Here is a 21885-nt window from a genome sequence, read left to right on the forward strand (position 1 = left end):
CACTTGGGTAAACAGGAGGGAGATTTGTTTACTAACCTCAGAGCAAACTGGAGGGGCAGGGAGAGCTGGTGGGCACCATTTCCCTCCCCCGACCTCAGCCTACATACACGTGATGAGGGAACAGAAGGCAAGCTGAGGACAAAGCAGAAACTGACACCCCCCTCCCCAGGATGTATATGACATTCCTCAGGCACTCCTGGCTGCCCCAAAGCTAAGGAAAGGAAAAACAAATAGTTAACTTATAGAGATCACAATCCTGCAAGACATGAGTCTCCCTCAGTTTACAAATGTCTTAGAACCTACAAGAACAAAGCATTTCTATCAACAACCTAGCTTCCAGAAGGAAATGTAGATAGAATTAAATGTCTTTATAACCTGCAGCCCATGGACAGAGACTTGAATTGCGCAGAGTGTATTGTTCCTCTAGGAAGCTCCCAACTATCTTCATGTTAATGCCTTGCTAGAGGGAAAAACAACCTTAACTTGACAATGGCAAGGCCTCCAGGATCCTGTGAGGCTTCTTTAACATATGAAAATCCTTTTGAAAACCTCCCTTTTCCTTACCTCCCCCACCTCCCAAGTATAGAATCAGCCACCCCTCACAACCCTGGTGCAGCAGGTCTTTCTGCCCATGGGTCCTGTCCCATGCTTTAACAAACCATCATTTTGCACCAAAGATGTCTCAAGAATTTTTTCTTGGCTGTCAGCTCTGGACCTCATCCCACTGAACCTCACCTATATTCCAGAAACACATCACATGGACACATGCCTTGGTGGGAATACTCTCCACCTAGCTTGCTGACAGCAGACCTTGCTGCTGTGCCCTTCTGTGGATCTGCACCCTCTAACCCAGCCAACCGTGGCAGGAGTTTTCCCTGGAGGCTGTAGTTCCCTTCCTACAGTGGACCTGCACAGGCCTTGCTGACATCTTATTCTCCACCCCTTTATTCGGCAGACTCACCCCCTCCATCCCAGCCTGGACAGATTTCCCAGGCTGCTGCAGGTCCCCTCCGGCACTCTCCTGCAGATTTGCCCCTTCAAGCCCAGCTGCAGGAGTTTTCTAAAGCGGGCTCCAGGTCTCCTCCCACAGCAGACTGCACAAATTTTGCTAATACCACATGCCCTGCCCTCATATTCTTCTGTGGACCTACCTCAGCAGGAGTCCATCCAAAGCAGCTCCACAAGCATGGCAGTGTGCAACAGCCCTGACAAGGGCCAAAACCACTCCAAAGTGACTCCTGCCCTGGAGAGAGGGGAAGATAGCATGCATACCAATCCAACTGTGGCCCTAGCAGAAGGCTGGGGGCAGAAAGTTGGTCTGACTGCAGGCGCTGCCCACCAATGAAAGCTTCTAAGGGGACAACACTGAATAGTGCCCTACAGTTTGGGGCTACTGCAGTTCTGGCTAATTCCTGGTCTGACTAGATTCAAGCCCAAGGCAGCTCCAGATTGGCCCACTAACAACACAGGGACCGCACCCTGCCCACATCAGGCAAGGAGAAAAATTGCAGATGATTGGATGAAGGCAAAAGTGTCTCAGCCACAGTAGGGTGCATGAAATACACATAGGTGACTACCTCACGTGCCAGATTCTGGTGAACAGGGGATATTGCACTGTAGGGCACTATAGAACCTCTTCTTTATAAAGCCATTACCTTCAAGAGGAGGAGACGTAGCTGACTTTCTTCATACATATAAACAGACACAGAGAATTAGTAAAAATGAGGAGAGAGAGGAATATGTCCCAAATGAAAGAATAAGACAAAATTACAGCAAGAGAGCTAAATGAAAAGGAGATAAATAATATATCCGATAGAGAATTGATAATAATGGTCATAAAGATACTCACTGAACTTAAGAGTGGAGGACCTCAGTGAGACTCTCAACAAAGAGATAGAAAACATAAAAAAGAATCAATGAGAGATGAATAACTTAATAACTGAAATTAAATATATACTAGATGGAATAAATAGTAAACTAGAGGAACCAGAAGAATGGATCAGGGACCTGGAGGACAGAGCCATCAACCTGAACAGGAGAGAGAGAAAAAAAATAATAAATGAAAATAAATTAAGGGAACTCAGGGACACCATCAAGCTTAATAAAATCCACATTATAGGGATCACAGAAGAGAAGAGAGAGAAAAAGGGGCAGAAAATTTATTTCAAGAAATAATAGCTGAGAACTTTCTGAATTTTTAGAAGGAAACAGAAATCTAGTCAATAGTGAAAAACTGAGAGCTTTTTCTCTAATATCAGGGACAAGACAAGGATGTCCACTCCTACCACTTTTTTGGAACATAGTTCTGGAAGTCCTAGCCATAGCTTTCAGACAAGAAAAAGAAATAGAAGACATCTTAACTTCACTCTTCACTCACTAATATTTGTAGATTCCATTTGTTTTCTTTATATAGTAACACCTCATGAATTTAATCCTTTGCATTTTTCTTACAGCTATGCTCTTTCAAGTCCTACCATACACTCATGAATTAAGTTTTTTTCTTGTCTAAGTTCTTCTTCCACAGCTGTTAGATTATTTTTCATTAACCAGTTTTTGTTATGTCACTCCACTAAATTTCCCAAAAGGATTTATATAGCTTACCCATTACTGTCTAAATTTCTAGCTGATCAGTACCCTTTGGTATTTTATCACCCTATCTCTAAATAGTATTCAAATGAACTTTTATACCTCAATCTTTATTGACTCCTCTGTGCTAGTCCTAATATACCTTTTATCTATTTAGACTCTTCCTCTTTTTTAACATCTCAATTCCTTTTTTCCAACTTAAAATCTAGCAGAAATTGGAACTTCTCAGTGAAGCTTTTCTGATTATGCTCACATGTGAATTTTCTTTCCCACCTCTGAATTCTAGGAACTTATTCATTGGATTATGTATTACTTTATATTATTAGGATTTTGGTTCTGCCACTTACCTGATGTGTATACCTGAAAAAGTAATTTAACTTCCTTTTCCTCTGTTTTAACATGTATAAAGTGAGCAACATAATAGAATCTATCTCAAATAGCTATAAAGGTTAAATAACCTAATATATGTAAAGTTCTTAGAACAGTTCCTTTCATATATTATATGTTTAATAAGTTATCTTTTATTCTCATAATTATTATGTAAGTCATCCCACATACTTCAGCTCTACAGTGATGCCATATTGGAGTTCCAGAGACTCAAGAGGAGTAGTCTCATAAGCTCAAGTTCAGCTTGAGGTCATCTAACTTAGAGCAGAAGGCAGAGTCAAGGAGGAAAATGTCAACATTTCAAGACAAACACAGAGGATTAGATAAAAGATTCAATTAGAATTTTTGCCTACAATTTCAAGGTAGAAGTCTAGGAAGAAACTGGTTGTAAAAGAAGGAAGTAATTTAGATCATCAATCGCAGGACCAAAAATGAGCTCCATGTGATCTGTTGCTCCAAGAGTTCTCCATTCTCTCTGGTTTTTCCTACATATGGTGAAGGGAGGCAGTTGGCTCTGCCCACATGACAGAAGATTCCTTAAAGTATTACCCTCAAGTAAAGATAAGTATCTTCCTTCTTAGTCCATAGTTTATACATCTAAGAGTAGGCCATGTTTCCTGAGGAAATTTCAATCTTTGTAGGAATTTTTAAATTCTATCAGAATCTCAAGGGGTTCAGAATTCAAGAAACATGGCCCCGCTTTGTCAACTTTAGACTTATCCTGTTAAACAGAGCAGGACAGTGTTGAGTTCTGAGCATTGTGCCAACGACTCCACACAAATTCAGCAGTTTGTGGAAGTCAGAGGGCTGGGTGAGACCTGGGCTTTGACACACCTTCCAGTCCTCACACCTGAGTGGGCTCAGAGGAGATGCACATTATCTTTTCACCACCAGTGAGCTAGATGTTATTCTAACAGAAGGACAAGCACTGCTGACTGGACTACAAAAGCAAAACCTTTTCAGTCTTGCAAACAGTGTGGTCATTTATCTGCGTCAGTAAAGAAATAACTTTGCCTTGGAGCTCTGGAAGGAAACTTGAGGCAAGTTTTCTTAGCTCTTACTTCTGTAATCATTTTCGAGTGAACAAAATCCAACCCACTTCTGTTGCCTTCCTTCATCTTAAACTTGCTTGGTGATGCTCTCTTCAATTTATTGATTTCTGCTCTCCTATTTGCTAATGTCATCTTCCCTTTGTGTTCCTAGTTTCAATAAGCCACAGTGAGTCAAATTTTATTATTTGTTATTCATGTGAACTTGGATAAGATATTTGAACTTTATGTGTCTAAGTTCTATTCAAAAGGGGCCTAATTGGCAAGACTATTGAGATTTAGCACAATACTGACTATGTTTAGCATGTTGAAAAATACTGAAAAATACTAACAGTCCTACTACACCAACTTTAATGATCATGGAGAAAACCCATCTAACTCACTAGCCTTAAAGTGTCTCCATCAACTATAGAAAAGATAGCTCGGAATTGCCATTTAATCTCCAAGTTTTGTTTTTGTTTTTGTTTTTTTTAAAGATTTTATTTATTTGACAGAGAGAAAGACAGCCAGAGAGGGAACACAAGCAGGGGGAGTGGAAGAGGGAGAAGCAGGCTTCCCACAGAGCAGGGAGCCCGATGTGGGGCTTGATCCCAGGACCCTGGGACCATGACCTGAGCGGAAGGCAGACGCTTAAGGACTGAGCCACCCAGGCGCCCCTTAATCTCCAAGTTTTTATCCTGGGCCCTGTCAGTACATTGTGAATCACTTCAAAAATATGTAACTGCCAATGCAAATGACCTAGCTTTTGAGAAAAGGTGTAATACTATTCAAGAAAAGCGTTATAAAATTTTATTGTCTCATTGCTCATTTTCTTTTTTCTGAAATCTATAATATCCAAACAATTTTCTTTGTTTTTCTGTCTCTCTTTCTGTGTGTCTGTGCTGTGTATAAAATTACCTTGTTAGCAATCAGAAGAGAATTTAAGGGCTTGAAGGCCCTAGGCCCATGAAAATCTTACCAGATGACAATCAAGATCAACCTTTCTTCAACCATTTAAAGGAAACAGTTAAGAAATTAATCAAATCCAATTACTTTCATTGACTAGAATTGGTGGAGTAGAAAAAAATATCTATAAAAATTATGTCCTAGCTGTGAAAAGCAAAATGATATTACTTTCATTTTTAGTATGCTTTTATTCCTTTTTTTATCACATGTAACATGTATTACAAAATGCCACACTATTTTTGTGTTGCTTTGAAAAATTGGCAGATTGAGAAACACAATCACAAAGGTTTTTAATGTCTTGCCCCCAATCTCAGAACTGCTGTTTAACTCCATTTCCTTTTCATTTTCCTTTCAACAGCTTCCCTCTTTCTGACAGCTAATTTATATATTGATTTCTTGCTCCATATATGGCAAATATCCATTTTGAGAAATAAAATAATTAGATCATTTAAGTAGATAAGAGACACTGCTTTTAGGCAGATTCTGAAGCTATAGAACTTTTGTAGAATTACCCTTTCCTTGCATTTTCCAGTTTTCTTTCTCATTCATTCATTCATTCAACTGGTACCAAATTGCTCAGTACAAATGACTTGCTGCCATGAAGAAAGAAGAAATTTTAATGTATTTAGAACCATTGTTAAACTTTGTTGTTACAGCATTTTTTAGCCCATTAGGAAAAAACATGGGCAGACCAAAATTAATATTAGGTAGTTATTCTTTCTTTATCTTGTCCTCCCTCTCTGGTTTTGTCTCTCATGCCCCCATCATTTTATATTCATCTGTTCAAAAATGATCATGTACTTATTAGGCACAGGCATTCCCTTAGGCACTAGAGCTGGATTTCCTCATATGGTTCCTATTGATGTGGAGTATAGAGTTTCCCAGGCTATCCCATCCTCCCATTACCAACACCACTGTAGTGTGTGCACATTCACACACACACATGCATACACACACCTACATGGATTCACAGTATCCCAGGAGACATCAAAATTACCTTTAGTAGATGATGTCCTATCAATTTTTCACAAACATTGGTCTGCTGACCAGCTGCAGCAGCATTACCCCATTTTCTTAAACAAAAGAACATTCTGGAGCTCCACCCAGAATTACTAAATGAGTCTCTGGAAATGAAGCATGAAAACTTTTATTTTTAACAAGATTCCAAAAAATTATAGTGCATCCCTAGGTATGGTAAGCCACTCTTATACTGTGTATAAGAACTCACTATTTTTACTACCCATGTCAGAACTCACTTGCCCTGTTCCTGATTGAATAAATGTATCAAAAGAAATCATTAATAACTGCTAATGTTCAGTGTTTCTATAAGGAGAGTTTGCATTTGAAAAAGAGATACTTGAAGACAAATGTAACTAATTGGCCACAAGGCAATTTTACTATAAAAGATTAAAAAAAAATAGCTGGTTGAGTTTGGTTTTATAGTTTGTTGATTTCATCAACTGGTTGACAGTTTCGTTTCATTTCTCCATTGACACAGTGCTTCCATCTTTATATTATATAAATATTAGTTGCATACTGGCCTATATAGTGGTGTACCGTTTTGAACTTATATATCCCAAAGAACTTTGAAATGTCTATCAACAGACAATACGCCCAGAACAAACAACAGTGTAAAAGGTAATGCAATATAAAGCTTCGTTACAAACATGTATCCTAGTATTTGGAAACTGATACCTCTCTTAATGAAGGAAAAAAAATTAGCAAAAAAAGAAAAAATAGGATGCTAAACAAGAAGAAAAATCAACAAGCAAGCAAGTAAGAGAAAGAAAGAAAGAAAGAAAGAAAGAAAGAAAGAAAGAAAGAAAGAAAGAGAAAAAGAAAAAAGAAAAAAGAAAGAAAGGAAGGAAGGAAGGAAGAAAAGAGAGAGAGAAGGAAAGAAGGAAGGAAGGAAGGAGAAAAGGAAAAAGAAATGTAGAATACTATAAATGGAAAACTTTGAAGACAAGTACTTAAGTGCAATCCACAAAATAAAATCAGTTATTTATGCAGTATTGCCATGAATCTAAACATATTTTAAAAGTATTCAAATTTTTGTATTTCACAATAAAGTCTTTAATTTTGTTATTCATTTTTCATGTTTCATTATATCATTTTAAATGAATGTCCCTCTTTTATTTTTCATGACTTTATCTTTTAGGGAAAAATTGCCTTATGGCCAATTAGTTATGTGGCAAAAATGCTTATGGCAAAGATGCTTACAGTGAAATTACCTAGAACCTGAAGGAATAAATATACAGTGTGGACGTTTTAGGAATTGTAGTGTGCTAATAAAGAACAATATTTTTGGGAAGCCAGGATTGCTAGTATGCCTCAAAATCCACCATGGAATGGGGATAGCTTCCTACTTACAAGGTAGAAGTGTATATTAAAGGAGAAAAGTAAAACTTGTATGTATATACTAATCAATCATTTTTATTACTCAAGTTGTGGTGTGTAATGGAAAGGGGAAAATATTTTAACAAGTCCATTAAGATGAAGTGGTTGAGTCACTGTTTGCAGAAATACATTAAAATGAGGTTGATGACTCATGTGCTGTTTCACTTTTCTGGCGAGAGACAGCTGCTCACCGTTAATGACCAACAACAGTGAGGAGTGATCTATCTGCCCAGTTCTGGCTCAGGGGAATACACCACCTGTTCAAGTTAGAACTACAGCTTCTGCAAATCAACATGAAAATGGAGTCTCTAGATTCTTTTAAAAAATGCTTGGGATTGCTGAACCAGAATGGCAATAACGTGTATCTTTTATGTAAAAACATCAAGACATTCAAAAGCCTTTGTTTGCTCTCCCCACTTAGTGTTTGGAATAACTTGGAAGAAACAGCACTGTTACTGGGAGATGAAAATCTTTGACACAATGCAAATTGTTAACTCAAGTGTTCCATATTAATAAAATGGTTTCCGATTCATTGGAGGCTAAATTCCTCTTGGATCTATGCTGACAAACACTGGTGGGAAAAGCAGTGCATTTTGTGAGTGTGAATCTGGTATAACCTTTTCAGTGCTACAGAAGTAATAGAATTCAGTAAATATGAATAAGAAAATTGTTCAATAATTTTGAGATAATAATTTCACTGGATATTAAAGTTTATGCCATACAAAATAATTGACTCTATTTTGTTTTTTCTTGCTCACTCCAACTAAAGTTCTTATCTTTTCTAGGAATAGATGTCTCATTTTTTTCCTCTACAGATTTCTTTTTCCATCACTTGGCTTATAATATTCTCCCAGGTGGATTTACCTCATACCATAATCTGTGTTATCAAAGTCAGACACCCTTCAAGACCTTGGTGAGACTTCTGTATCTCTTCTGATGAGGTCTCAAAACAGCCTAACTCAAGGGTATTTCCAGTACTTCTAAATATAAGTATTTAGAAATTCAATTATCTTGCATTAACTTGGATTTTTAATTAAAAATGATAGAAACTCAGAAAATGACTGAAATATTTTTCATATGCTTTTTAGTATTCTATATAATGGAAAAACTGGCTTTACCGTCCTTTAAGTAGCTAAAATTTAGTAAAATTAATGTACATTGTACATATTTTTGTATATTCAAAATATTTCTTGGTAATACTAAAATTAGCTCTGGACTGGATGTCTAGCAAGTACTGTGAAGATTTGACCCTACCTTAAACTATCAAGTTAGTCTGCCACAGTTTTATGGATCCTGGAAAAAGACATGAGACTCCTGGGCCAGAGATAAAGGAATTTATTACTCACAGCACAGCAAGAAGCATGAGCATCTGCACATTTGCAACAGTTCCCCTTATTGCCAAGTCCCGTGGGGATACTGCAGATGTGCCCAGATGGATACCCGCACACATACTGCAAGAAAGGGATTATGGTCTTTACTTTCCACTTCAAGAACCCTCTTTAACATTTCTTATAGGCTGGTTTAGTGGTCATGAATTCCTTCAACTTTCGTTTGCCTGGGAAACTCTTTATCGCTCCATCTATACTGAATGAAAGCTTTGCTGGGTAGAGTATTCTTGGTTGCAGGGTTTTTTTCTTTCAGCATTTTGAATATATCATGGCATTCCTTTCTCTCCTGCAAGGTTTCTGCTGAAAAATCAGCTGATAGATTTACTGTATTTGCCTTGTATGTAACTGTTTTCTTTTTTCTTGCTGCTTCTAAAATTCTCTCTTTATCACTACTTTTTGCTATTTTCATTACTATGTGTCTTGGCGGGGACCTCCTTGGAATTGTGTCTATGTTAACTTCTGAAGAATTTTAAGTACACTACTATGCCTACCACTGATAAATATGACCAATAGAAACTGAAAGCACATCTGTTGGATTCATCTCAAACAGCCTTTATTTAGGACTGTTATCAATATAACCTCAAATATCAGGATGAGGCCAACTTGCAGGATTGACCTCATTTGTCCCTGTGCTTCCCAGGATCCCAGACCCAACTGAACAAATCCTATCAGGGTCTATCTTAGAAATACAGGCAGCTTTCTCCTTAAATAATTGACATTTCTACTTGGACTGAGATAGTAATCCAGGCACAGTAGGAAGTATTAGAGTATTGCACAGACTCCACCTTGGCCAGCTAGAAAGAAGTTTAGGGCAATGCTACCATTCATAACCATCCTAACCACTGAAATGTGGATGGTCTGATTACCTTCCAAGGTTATGATGATATAATACACAATGTCACTTAACACCAGGGATAAATGCAGCAACACCCTTTCTAACTGGAGAACTCCTATTGTAGGGATAAGTGCCCACTGGGTAAATATAAGTCATAGTAATATATGAGTTAGTTATGCCTTTGGAAATATTTCTTCAGTGAACAAGGTAAACCTCATTTTTTATAGACTTCCACAGTAGCCTGAGTCTTACATGATCTATTGGTGGTATTTCTATGACCATCCCTGTAGTGCAAGCCACCATGTTTTGGGGAAGAGGGAAGATAATGACTGGCTTCCACACAAGATGTAGTCTTAAGGGTGCACATAATATTCCTGGAAATAAAGTGTTGTTCACAATTGTTGATGCTCCCTAGGAAGACCCACATCAGTTGGGGAGGGGCAGGTTGACTACATTTTAGCCAGCTGGTAGGCTTTAGAGTCTCAGTTCAGTTTGGATAATTGAGTCTAATCTTTGATTTTGGAAGGATACCTTAGAGTAAGTCCAACTTATCCTGATTGATTATACCATCCTCCTGGTGGCATTCATCTACCTCACAGGACAGTTGATGAATGACTTTGGGAATGGAGCTGGAGGGGACAACCAGAAGATGCTATAGAGAGTCATCTTTGTCTTTCCCCTATTCTAAAATGGGAAGACTGTTTATATTTTATATCTGTATCTATATCTATCTATCTATCTATCTATCTATCTATCTATCTATCTATCATCTATCATCATTTATCATCTATCTGTATTTAAAACACTATATCAGACATAAGAAATTTCTACAGGGAATAGGCGGAGAGGAGGTTGAGGTGCCTGTCTCACTTCAAACTTAGTGAGAAATGTTTGGTGGGGAAAATAAGAACTCAATATGTGTCCCCTTGTGGCAACACTGGTATCGACCTGCAGTCTAGGATTTGTTAGGGCAAAGGATATGTGTTTTACATGGACCAGATAGATACTAGGCCACATGCTAAAGAGTACTTATGTGAAATTGTATTGGGTTCTGTTCAATAAATTCTCATGGAGAGGTGAGACTTATTTAAGGTGTCATTATATTTCTAGGGGCTGATGTGGTATTAATTGACCAGGTAGAATTGGAATACCATTTCCTGCATTAAGGGCATTGCAGATTATAGAGTCCTGGTGATGGGGGAAGGTCTTCTGTTAACCCAAGATGGGATTGCTTGGGACTCAACATATTACTGAATTGAGACTGTGTTCGTTACTTTGGATGACTATAAGATTTTCTATTTTATAAGACTGACCAGAGAATTTTACATCTTGAGTTCTGTTTTTAGAGGGGAAAGGAAAAAATAGCCCTAATGTGCAAATTTAAAGGAGCAAAATAAAGTCATTTTCTGATTATATCCATGGAGTTATGTTTTTATAACATTCTGGTTACATGATGTACAGTGCAATCTACTTAGGATAAGTAGGAATTAATACATGTTACATATTATATATAATAATATATGGTATATATGTGTCATATGTTGGTGTTGACATAACTTCCAATTTCTCTCCATTAGGAATTGATGAAAAACCTCTAACTAGACATAGTGAAGAATATTTCTCTATTATCATTCAGTCTATATGCTGCTTTAACCTACATTTTTTGCTTCACACACACTCAGATTTATTGGAGTTTTCATGGTAATTGTAGAGAAATCAGTCTTATTTAGCCTTCAGTAATTTTTAAACCTCAGTGTAAATAAATAACCAAGTACATTGTCTGATTTAAAGGTTTTATTTTTTCTTTTCCTTTTCTTTGGCTCACATTGAAAGATTTCTACTGCTAGCTACGTGTTTCCCTTAAATGAATTTTATTTTCTTTCATGTGGCTCAATCTCAATGGTAGTCTATTTTCTCTGTTTGTAATAATTTGAGTTATATGTCTGTGCCCTCATTTCAGCTCCTTCTGAAAGATGCTATGTTCTGCATCATGAAGTGGGTTTTATGGCCCCACTTATTTGGCAGAAAGAGTAAGATTGGAGTTTGAGCTTCTAATAGCACTTGATTGACAGTTGCGGTCACCTTGGAAATTCCTGTGTGACTCCCATTAAATGCCCCTTAAACTGGCATATTGAAATTTCATTAACTAATGAAAAATTAATCATTTTTCTCCTCCATATGTGTTGCATTTATCATGATCACACATTAATTCTCACACTTCCCAGAGTAAATATTGTCTGTTTTCTACACTGACTCCATAAACAGGGATATTGGAAAAAATAATTTTGTTCATTTTTAAAATATAAAGGTGTTTTTGAAATAGGTAAGTTATTTGACAAGGAATGATAACTGTTGTGTATTTTTTAAGAAACCCCTCAACCTAAGACTTGATTTATGAAATAGCTGTATTGGGGAACCACTGCTCACATTTTTCATATTAAATGATTTTTTTATTATATAATAACCTGGAAGTTTTTAAGTTTAGTTCAGTTTTCTGTGATGTTCATCTATCAGGAGTGCAGGCTGCTGAACAGAAGCTGAAATCATAATGGAATGCCAATGTGTGACTATTCTCAGAGTCCTTTCTCATCTTGCCTCCTGGTTGTCCCTGGAACACAGCCCTGGAGAGCAATAGAGATGTGTGTGATGATTCAGTGGATCCCATTTTGCCTGGCACTGTGCAGTTGAGTGGTGCTTCTAATCTCGGAGCTGGTCTGCTCACTCACAGAGAACTAACTCTATTTGGTCTGTTTTCTGAACCTGGATATGAATCAATCATTTGCAGTTTACTTGATCTTGCTTACTTCTAATCATGTTTAGGAGAGTTCTGAAAATTGCCATTGAGAAATTAAATTGGGAAAATAATGTATTTTCTAAAGCCCAATCTACAATTAGATTGATTCTATTAGTCCTGGTGTACTTCACTGTTACTTATTGTTCATAGACTCTGTATTTATGAAATGCTCCGTTTAATCCAGATATCCCCGTTGACCTCAATGCCTCCAAACTGCAAGGCTCTATTTAAGACATGTCAGATTAGCTTCAAATATTTTTGCCATTTTATGAGATCAATCTGTGATCTTATGATTTGAAAGTAGACTGACATTTCCAAGCAAATATAACAGATATGTTCTCTGGATATTCAATATGCATTTCTGTTTATTTTGATATCTCCTCCAGATTCATTTGGTCACTGGAAATTTACTAGGATATTGGAATGGGAAATTTTTTTTTAAGATTTATTTATTTATTTTAGTGACAGAGAGCACACATGTGTGGCGTGAGTGGGGGGAAGGGCAGAAAGAGAGGGAAAGAATCTCAAGCAGACTCCCACAGAGCACAGAGCCCATTGTGGGGCTCAATCTCATGACCCCGAGACCATGACCTGGGCTGAAAGCAAGAGTTGGACACTTAACCGACTGAGCCACCTAGGCACCCCTGGAATGGGAAAGTTTTAATCCCATACACTAACTGCCAGCCTTCTGCACTGAACAGTGCCTTACTTTGCTAATCAGGAAAATAGAACGTTGCTCAATATACAGGGGTGAGGTATCTGACTTCCCTGTCGCTTCTGAGAAATTTGTAAGAATTTGTGTATATACTTATTGTTATTTTTACATTTGTTTCAAAGTATCAGTAAAAATTTGGGGACACGTTGTATTTTAATATTATAACTCTATTGGAAGTCTCTAAGTTAGGAATACTCTAGCAAAAGTATTTAGCTCTATTATTATATGGGGGGGGGAGAGACAGAGACACAGAGAAAGAGAGAGATTATGTATAACTAAAACATCTGAAAATGGAAAAATTGCTAAGATTGGACAATGCTCACCTGCAGGGCTAAGAGAACAAGCAAAGTCTACACTGGGTTGTGTTCACTGCATCATTCTTAGGGTTAAAAAAGGCAGAAGCCTATGTTCCTGAAAAAGAGAGACATCTGACTTTTTACCATCAGCACTGTTTTGAGCAGCATCAGGTGTAAAACACCTGTTTTTGTGGGTACGTTCTGCGTGTACTCCTGACTGAAGCCGAACGCTCAGGCCCAAGAGCCCACTATTTGTACCCGAGATGCTAGGTTTTGATCTGAATTTTTTGTTGTCCTTGTTTTATTCTATATTTTAAAAATCGAACTTCTTTTACAATATGCTGAAAGTACGTTCCTAGTAATTGAAGTTCTGTGCTCCAGAGAACAGACATTTTGTTTTTTTAGTACAAACATTTGAAGTGGCAATTTTCCAAGCACATTTTATGTGTATTTTAAAATATTTTAGTTTACATTATAAAAAACACAATATAAGGAGAAGACTGTATAAAACACATGTATACCCTTTTAAAGTAATACAAATAAACACCCATGTCACCATCATATAGTTTAAATAATAAAATATTAGCAGTGCCTTAGAAAATCTTCCTTCCTTCCTTCTTTCCTTCCTTCCTTCCTTCCTTCCTTCCTTCCTTCCTTCCTTCCTTCCTTCCTTCCTTCCTTCTATTTATGTCTCTTTGTCTCTCTGTGTCTGTCTCCTATTTCTTTCTCACACACATAGAATTTTATATTCCATAAGAACAGAGACTCTGAGTTAGACTGGCTATGTATTGAAGATGCCTTGGCTACTTGCTTGCTGTATGATCTTGGGTATAATATTTAACTTCTCTGTGCCTCATTTTATGATTTACAGGAAAGGTAATTATAGTAATACCTAACTCAGAGATGTTTCATCATTGCTCTGAGAACAATACTGACATATCCTTAAACACTCCATAAAAGTTCACTTTAAAAATTCTCTTTGCATATTGTGTTGTCTATCATTACATTGGGGGTAGGATTTGAAATGAATCTATTTTACAGATGCATTGATATGAAAGAGATATGTCTTCTTTATATTAGGTTCAAAGAGGTTTTTGAAACTGGTACCTTGGTTAATATATGACAGATAAGGATTATTAATAGAAATATAGAAGTATGTGGAATACCTCAAATATGGTTTTAAGTGAAAATGCAAGTTATAGAAAAGTAGGTATAGAAAATATGAAATTGTCAGCACTCAGACTATCTTGGTAAATTGTGTTTTTACTTATGTATTTTGATTCCACTTATGTAGCAATACTTAACTTAGGTTTTAAATATGTTAAAGTAAGGCATTCATATTTTTGTCGCATCTTTAACAAGAATACCTACAGAAATTGTACTGGTTTTGAGAAAGTAAATTTCATACCCACTTAAACTATTTTAAATTTTCATCTCAGAATACCAATACTTATGTCTTAGTTGAAAATTAATTTTATTTGATTACTATGTCAATCTAGTTGTGTTACTATGCAATTACTAATGGATCTGATTCTTTCTGAAAAATACAGTAAAAGTTAAAGTTTATCATTTTTTCAAGCTTTCATCTTTCTGATCTTAATTTATCTTGATTTGAAGACACCAGTTTCCTGATGCATTTGAGAACATTCACTAAGTATGTCATATTGAAATGTATTATATTAATGATACTGTTATAGAAAATCGTTGGCATTATATCTAAAACTGCATTGTCTATTGGCTAAAATAATCCATGTAAAGAAATTCAAAGTAATTCACACACTATCAACATTCTATTGATAATGTTACTATTTTTTTTTAAAGACGTGGGGAAAAAAAACAACCTAAAATACAAATAGCTGGTAAACACAGATTGAAGAAAGCTGAAGAGATTTACCTCAGTGTATGTTCCACTCATGTAGTGTGGCCCCGACTCATGAGAAGAGGCAATATTAACCAAATGTACTTGCCATCCTGTGATTAAAGAGAGTAAAGGCACCACGCCTGACTCAGGAGGAACGATGGAGGATGAACAAGATGTCATGGTGTTAGCAACTAGATGGAGAGTCAGTTCCAGGCTGCCAGCTTCTCATGTGACTAGCTCTGAGACTCCCTAATCCTGCTTAAAAATCTCCCTTTTTCTTTTTAAAGATTTTATTTATTTATTTGTCAAAGAGAGAGAGAGAGAGAGCACAAGCGTGGGGAGCGGCAGGCAGAGGGAGAAGCAGGCTCCCCACTGAGCAAGGAGCCCGATGTGGGACTCAATCCCAGGACCCTGGGACCATGACCTGAGCCGAAGGCAGATGCTTAACCAGCTGAGCCACCCAGGTGTCCCTAAAAATCTCCCTTTAATATATTTTTTCCCTGGTTCTCTCCAGTCCTTTAGGTGTTGGTCAGCATAACTAATTCTATCACTTCGCACAGAGAGGCTCCTGGCAGATCGAAAAGAGGGATAAAGGCATCTGAAGAGAGAAAAGTATACAGTTGACCCTTAAACAACAGCTCAGGTCCGCTTATATGTGGATTTTTTACAGTACAGTACTATAAATGTCTTTTCCTTGTGATTTTCTTAACATTGTCTTTTCTCTAGCTTACTTTATTTTAAGAATACAGTATATAATACATATAACATACAAAATATGTCTCATCAACTGTGTGTATTATCAGTAAGGCTTCGATCAACAGTAGGCTAGTAATAGTTAAGTGTTTGGGAAGTCAAAAGTTACATCCCGATTTTCAACAGTACAGGGGGTTGGTACCCCTAACCCCCACAAGGGTCAAGGGTCAAGGGTCAACCATACTTAAATCCTATACGCCAAGGCTAAACGACAGGCCATAATCACTGTTCACTCCATTTCTAGCCCATTCCTAATATTTTTTTTCTTTTGAAAGAGATTATAGGTGCTGGTGGTCAACATAGATCCCTTAAGGAAGAACATTGTGAAGAGAAGGCTATTGTCTTCTCCGGCATTCAAAACTCAGATAAAAAAGGAGACCCAGTAAACATACTCACACATAGATAAATTGGTGGTCTACCCTAGAGGAGCAACAACAAAGCCAAAATGATTAAATGCGTAGAAATGCAGCAATTCAAACCCTAATTATTAAGTACCTGAAATGTGTGTAGTCCAAATGGAAATTTGAGTGTAAAATACAGCACACAGCTTAAAATGCAAGATGGAAAGTCTAAAGGTAACTAAGTTTGAGTTCTCCTGTAAGCAATGTCTTTAAAGGCAAAGGAATGTTAATATATGCAGGACTGAGCACATCATCGTCAAGAGTTCACTTTTTTATTGAGACACAGCAATTGTGTGACGTCTTGTCAACTGAAGAACTTAATAGTGGCAATTATCTTTTGTAAAGAATTATAATACACCATGGATTGAAAAATCAAATGCTTTTTTGGCAAAAGTATTGAAGTGCTTTGAATTTTTAAGAAGTATTTCTTCTAATATGAATAGATTTAAAGTGCAAACTATTTGAAGATGCTGGGGCTGTAAGTATGAGTGGCAGAGACAGAAGTAAATAACACTTAATTACCGTGTGGCAGGTGGCAGAACAGGCACGTGGAGGAAATAGTTTCCCTAGTGACTTGGGCAGAGGAGAGGGCTAAGCTGAGTTTTAAAGAGGACATACATAATGAAAGGTAGGAGCCTTGGATGTGAGAGCAGGAAAGGGATGTTCAGAGAACTGCAGGTCCTTTGAAGTAGAGAGCCTGGCAAAAGCATGTCCAAGGAAGTTTCTGGGAAAATACCCAGGGTCAGGTGAGTAGGGAAAAAGAGGGTACTTTGTATGCTACATTTCTTCCCTTTTTGTGTCACACTTTTAAATGTCTTTGTTTCTGAGAAATGAAGGAAATCAGCCCTACACCCTGCATCCCTTAGTCCTAACTACACGGACTCCTTGATCACGTGCAGTTCACTAAAATAGTTCCTTAGTCATTGCTTTTTCTAGGTTTTGACTCCTGACATTTAATGGCAGGTGCTAAAAGCCGCCTGTGAAGCATGATTGACGTGAAAAAGGCGAAAACAGTATTAGTAGCCTGAGTAAAGGGGCTATTTGGAGTCCCGAAGCACGTTGTTTTTGAATTTTCACAGATGTGGGTGAGGATTTTTGAGCTTTAGGTGAGAAGGAGAATCATTCTGAAAAAAAAATACGGTGCTTATTTTCAGAGGATGATGATGCATCAGGATTTAGGAAGGCAGTTTTTGTTTTAGGTGATGACAGCTTAAAATTAAAGCTATTATTTTTCTACTAGATGCATATCTGGTCTATTAATTACGCATTCAACATGTCATGTGCAAAATGAGTTAAGGGATAAGGATTAATGGATCAAGAAAATCACAGCTGTAAATATCAAAAATATCATCTTAAATTATTTCATAATTTTATGCCAATTTTAATGTAACATTTTTATTAAATACATTTTTTCCCATAAAAACATTATAGCTCAAAAGTAAGTAAACATTGCTGTATTGTGATCGTAGCCAAAAGTACTCACTCAAAATATATTCTGGTATAGATTAAACAGATTTCTGTATCTGGAATTTCTTTCCGTCATACCTGTTGGACATTAATGAAAGGCCAACCCTACTTTATTTGGTGCCCCACACTCAGCATCTGCCACTAATTTGCTGTAGGATATTAGGCACCATCAATCTGATCACTGTTGGTATTATCTAGAACTGTACTCTACCAATATGATAGCCACTAACCACCTGCAGCTACTGAGTACCTGAAATTTGTGTAGTCCAAATGGAAATTTGAGTGTAAAATACACACCAGATTGCCAATATTTAGTAAAAAAAAAAAGAAAGAAAAAAGAAATGTAAAAGATCTTATTAATAATTAGTTATATATTGATTACATCTTAAAATGATAACATTTTGGATATAAAATATTTGGATATATATAATACTATATATGTACTATTTGGGATATATTATTAAAATTAATTTCACCTGTTTCTTTTCACTTTTTGCTTTTTAAATAGGGCTACTAGGAAACTTGAAATTCCTATGTAACTCACATCTGTGGCTCATATTATATTTCTACTGGGCAGCACAAATCTGGAATGTTTTTGTAGGGCTCTTACATGTATACATTGTGTTTTTTTTTCCTGGTTTTTAAGACAACCTTGTAATTTACAACATTATAATTTACACCTCTATTTCTCAGTTAGCTTATGTCATCTTCATGAATTTATTTCTCTCTTAACCAAGTTCATTTTTCTAAGAAAGATTTCTAAGAAAGTTTGCCTATTACAGACTTTTGAGAATTTTATGATTGAAAATAGACTATGGACTCTGAGAAACAAACTGAGGGTTCTAGAGGGGAGGGGGGTGAGGGGATGGGTTAGCCTGGTGATGGGTATTAAAGAGGGCACATTCTGCATGGAGCACTGGGTGTTATATGCAAACAATGAATCATGGAACACTACATCAAAAACTAATGATGTAATGTATGGTGATTAACATAACATAATAAAATTTAAAAAAAAAAATTCTTTTTTTTTTTTTTTTTTTAGATTTTTTTTTTTTTTTTTTTATTTGAGAGAGAGAGAATGAGAGAGAGAGCACATGAGAGGGGGGAGGGTCAGAGGGAGAAGCAGACTCCCCACCGAGCAGGGAGCCCGATGCGGGACTCGATCCAGGGACTCCAGGATCATGACCTGAGCCGAAGGCAGTCGTCTAACCAACTGAGCCACCCAGGCGCCCCTAAAAAAAAAAATTCTTAATTTACCCTTTCATTAAAAAATATATTTGGCTGTAAAATTCTACATTCAAAGTTCTTTTCCTTTACACTTTCAAACTATTTTCTTTTTTTAACGTCCTGATTTGCCATTTAAATATCTGATTTGCAAGTTAATTCTCCTGTGTGTGTGTGTGTGTGTGTGTGTGTGGTGTTGGCTGTTGTGATAGTTAATTGTATATGTCAACTTGACTGGGTTCTCATGCTCAGACATTATTCTGGATGTGTCTGTAAGGGTGATTTTGGATGAGATTAACATTAACACTTGAATTGGTGGATTTGGAATAAAGGAGATTGCCCTCCATAAAGTGGGTGGGTTTCATCTAATCAGTTGAAGGCCTGAGTAGACCAAAAGACTGATGCCCCCACCCCAACTAGAAGGAGTTCTGCAGTGGTCTGCCTTTGGTTTTTAACTGCAACATCAGCTGTTTCCTGGGTCTCCAGTGTGCCAGCCCACCCTAGAGATTTTGGACTTGCCAGCCTCCCTAATTGTGTGAGCCAATTTCCTAAAATACTTTTTTCTATATATATATAGAGAGAAAATATATATATATATGTATTTATATATATATATATATAAACACATTCTATTGATTCCATCCTCTGAAGAACCTTGACTAATTCATAATTTCATTATGAACTACTTTAGGAACTTCTTGAATTGATGTCCTGACAAATCTGAAACTCTTTCCAGGGTTTTTTGTTTTTGTTTTTGTTTTTTAACTATGCTGTGTGGCTCATGACCAGTCTTTTCAATTCTCTTTTATTCAGAATAACTATTGGTCAACATTTCTTCAAATATTTCCTTAATTTGTTTTTTCCTCTCTTGAACAGATTTTGACAATTCATTTTTCTTTTGCATTTCCAATTTTTGTTTCTTCTATTTCTTTTTCTTGATCTAACCTTCTTCTTTTTTTTTTTTTTTAAAGATTTTATTTATTTATTTGAGAGAGAGAATGAGAGAGAGAAAGCATGAGAGGGGGGAGGGTCAGAGGGAGAAGCAGACTCCCCGCTGAGCGGGGAGCCCAATGCGGGACTCGATCCCAGGACTCCGGGATCATGACCTGAGCCGAAGGCAGTCGCCCAACCAACTGAGCCACCCAGGCGCCCCTCTTGATCTAACCTTCTTTTTTTTTTTTTTTTTTAAAGATTTTATTTATTTATTTGAGAGAGAGAGAGTGAGAGAGAGAGCCCAAGAGGGGGTAGGGTCAGAGGGAGAAGCGGACTCCCCGCTGAGCGGGGAGCCCGATGCGGGACTCGATCCCAGGACTCCGGGATCATGACCTGAGCCGAAGGCAGTCGCTTAACCAACTGAGCCACCCAGGCGCCCCTTGATCTAACCTTCTAACTTACTAATTCATTCTTCGGCTATTTCCATTCTGCGATTTAGCTTATCTGTTTTATTCCTTTTCCAGAATATTATAATTTTCATACACAATATTTCTCTTTGGCCATTTAAAACTTCTTATACTTGCTTCACTTACATATATCCTTCCTTGTGTCTTTGAAATGATTATTTTAAATTCTTATTCTATATTCCATTATTTCTGCTTTCTCTGGCACAAGTCTATATAGGTTGTTCAGTTTGTTTGTTTTTTTTAAGTTTCCTAAATATGTGTTATATCCTTTACATGGCTTTTTATTTCTCTCAGAAGTATCCACTGTCTTAATGGATGATATGGTTGTAGGGAGTTCTTAAGTCCAGAAGTTTGTGCATCTTCTACTAAAGTTAGATGAGTGTGTACTGCAGGGGAGGAGTCATCTCAGGCATTACAGTCCGGTGTCTGACCACTCTCAGTTTGCAGTCTCCTCTCTACTAGACTACTTTGCAGTCACGAAACATCCACATGGATCAGTCATAGGATAACCAACAGCTAAATAATTTAGAGTTTGTTATTTTGTCATTTGTGATTACTGCTTCAGCAATTCCCTAGGGCATTGCTCAGTTGGTTAATCGTCTTCCTTCAGTTCAGGTCATGATCCCAGGGTCCTGGGTTGGAGTCCCATATGGAGCTCCTTGCTAGGTGGGGAGTCTGCTTCTCCCTCTGCCCTCCCCCTCATACCCACTCTCTCCCTTTCTCTCTCTCTTTCTCTCTCACAAAAGTAAATAAATAAAATCTTTTAAAAATATAATAAAATAAAACAATTCCTTATTTTTCTCCTCTGATTTGACTTTATAAAAAGTTTCTCCCCCAGTATCTCAAGAGACCATAGCATTGGGGTCCTTTGGAGTACAGACAAAAATTTAAATTTGGAAATGGACATCAAATTAAAGCTGAGTCATCTCAACAGAGTACTTGAAGATTGGCATTAACATGCTCCCAAAACCCCTCAGTAGTACTTACCTGAAAAAAATACTTTTATTCCATCTCTGAATCCAATAAACTAAAGCATCTTACTGTTAGCTCTGCCCTTGGTGCGAGAGCTAAGTTTCTTGTTTGTTCTCCTCTGATGCTTTGTTCTCTATTCCCTAATGTGATTTTGTTACTGCACATCTTTCTTGAACTGTCAGATAAAATGGATTGGGCCAAGGTCCCTGAATCAGACAATTTCTCTGCCTGAAGTTGCAACTTCAGCTCAAGTTGTTCCAGTTGGCTCTTTCCTGCCTTTTGAGCCTCCACTCAAGGTGATTAATTTTTATCCTTTTATCTATTTAGCAGAGAAGAACATTGTCAGTGGTCAGGAATTTTCATATTGACCCTGAAATCTCTTTGATTTAACTCGTGCTCTTAAATCTTTCATTTC

The sequence above is a fragment of the Halichoerus grypus genome, chromosome 13 (assembly GCF_964656455.1).
Source record: "Halichoerus grypus chromosome 13, mHalGry1.hap1.1, whole genome shotgun sequence".
NCBI classification, from domain to species: Eukaryota; Metazoa; Chordata; class Mammalia; order Carnivora; family Phocidae; genus Halichoerus; species Halichoerus grypus.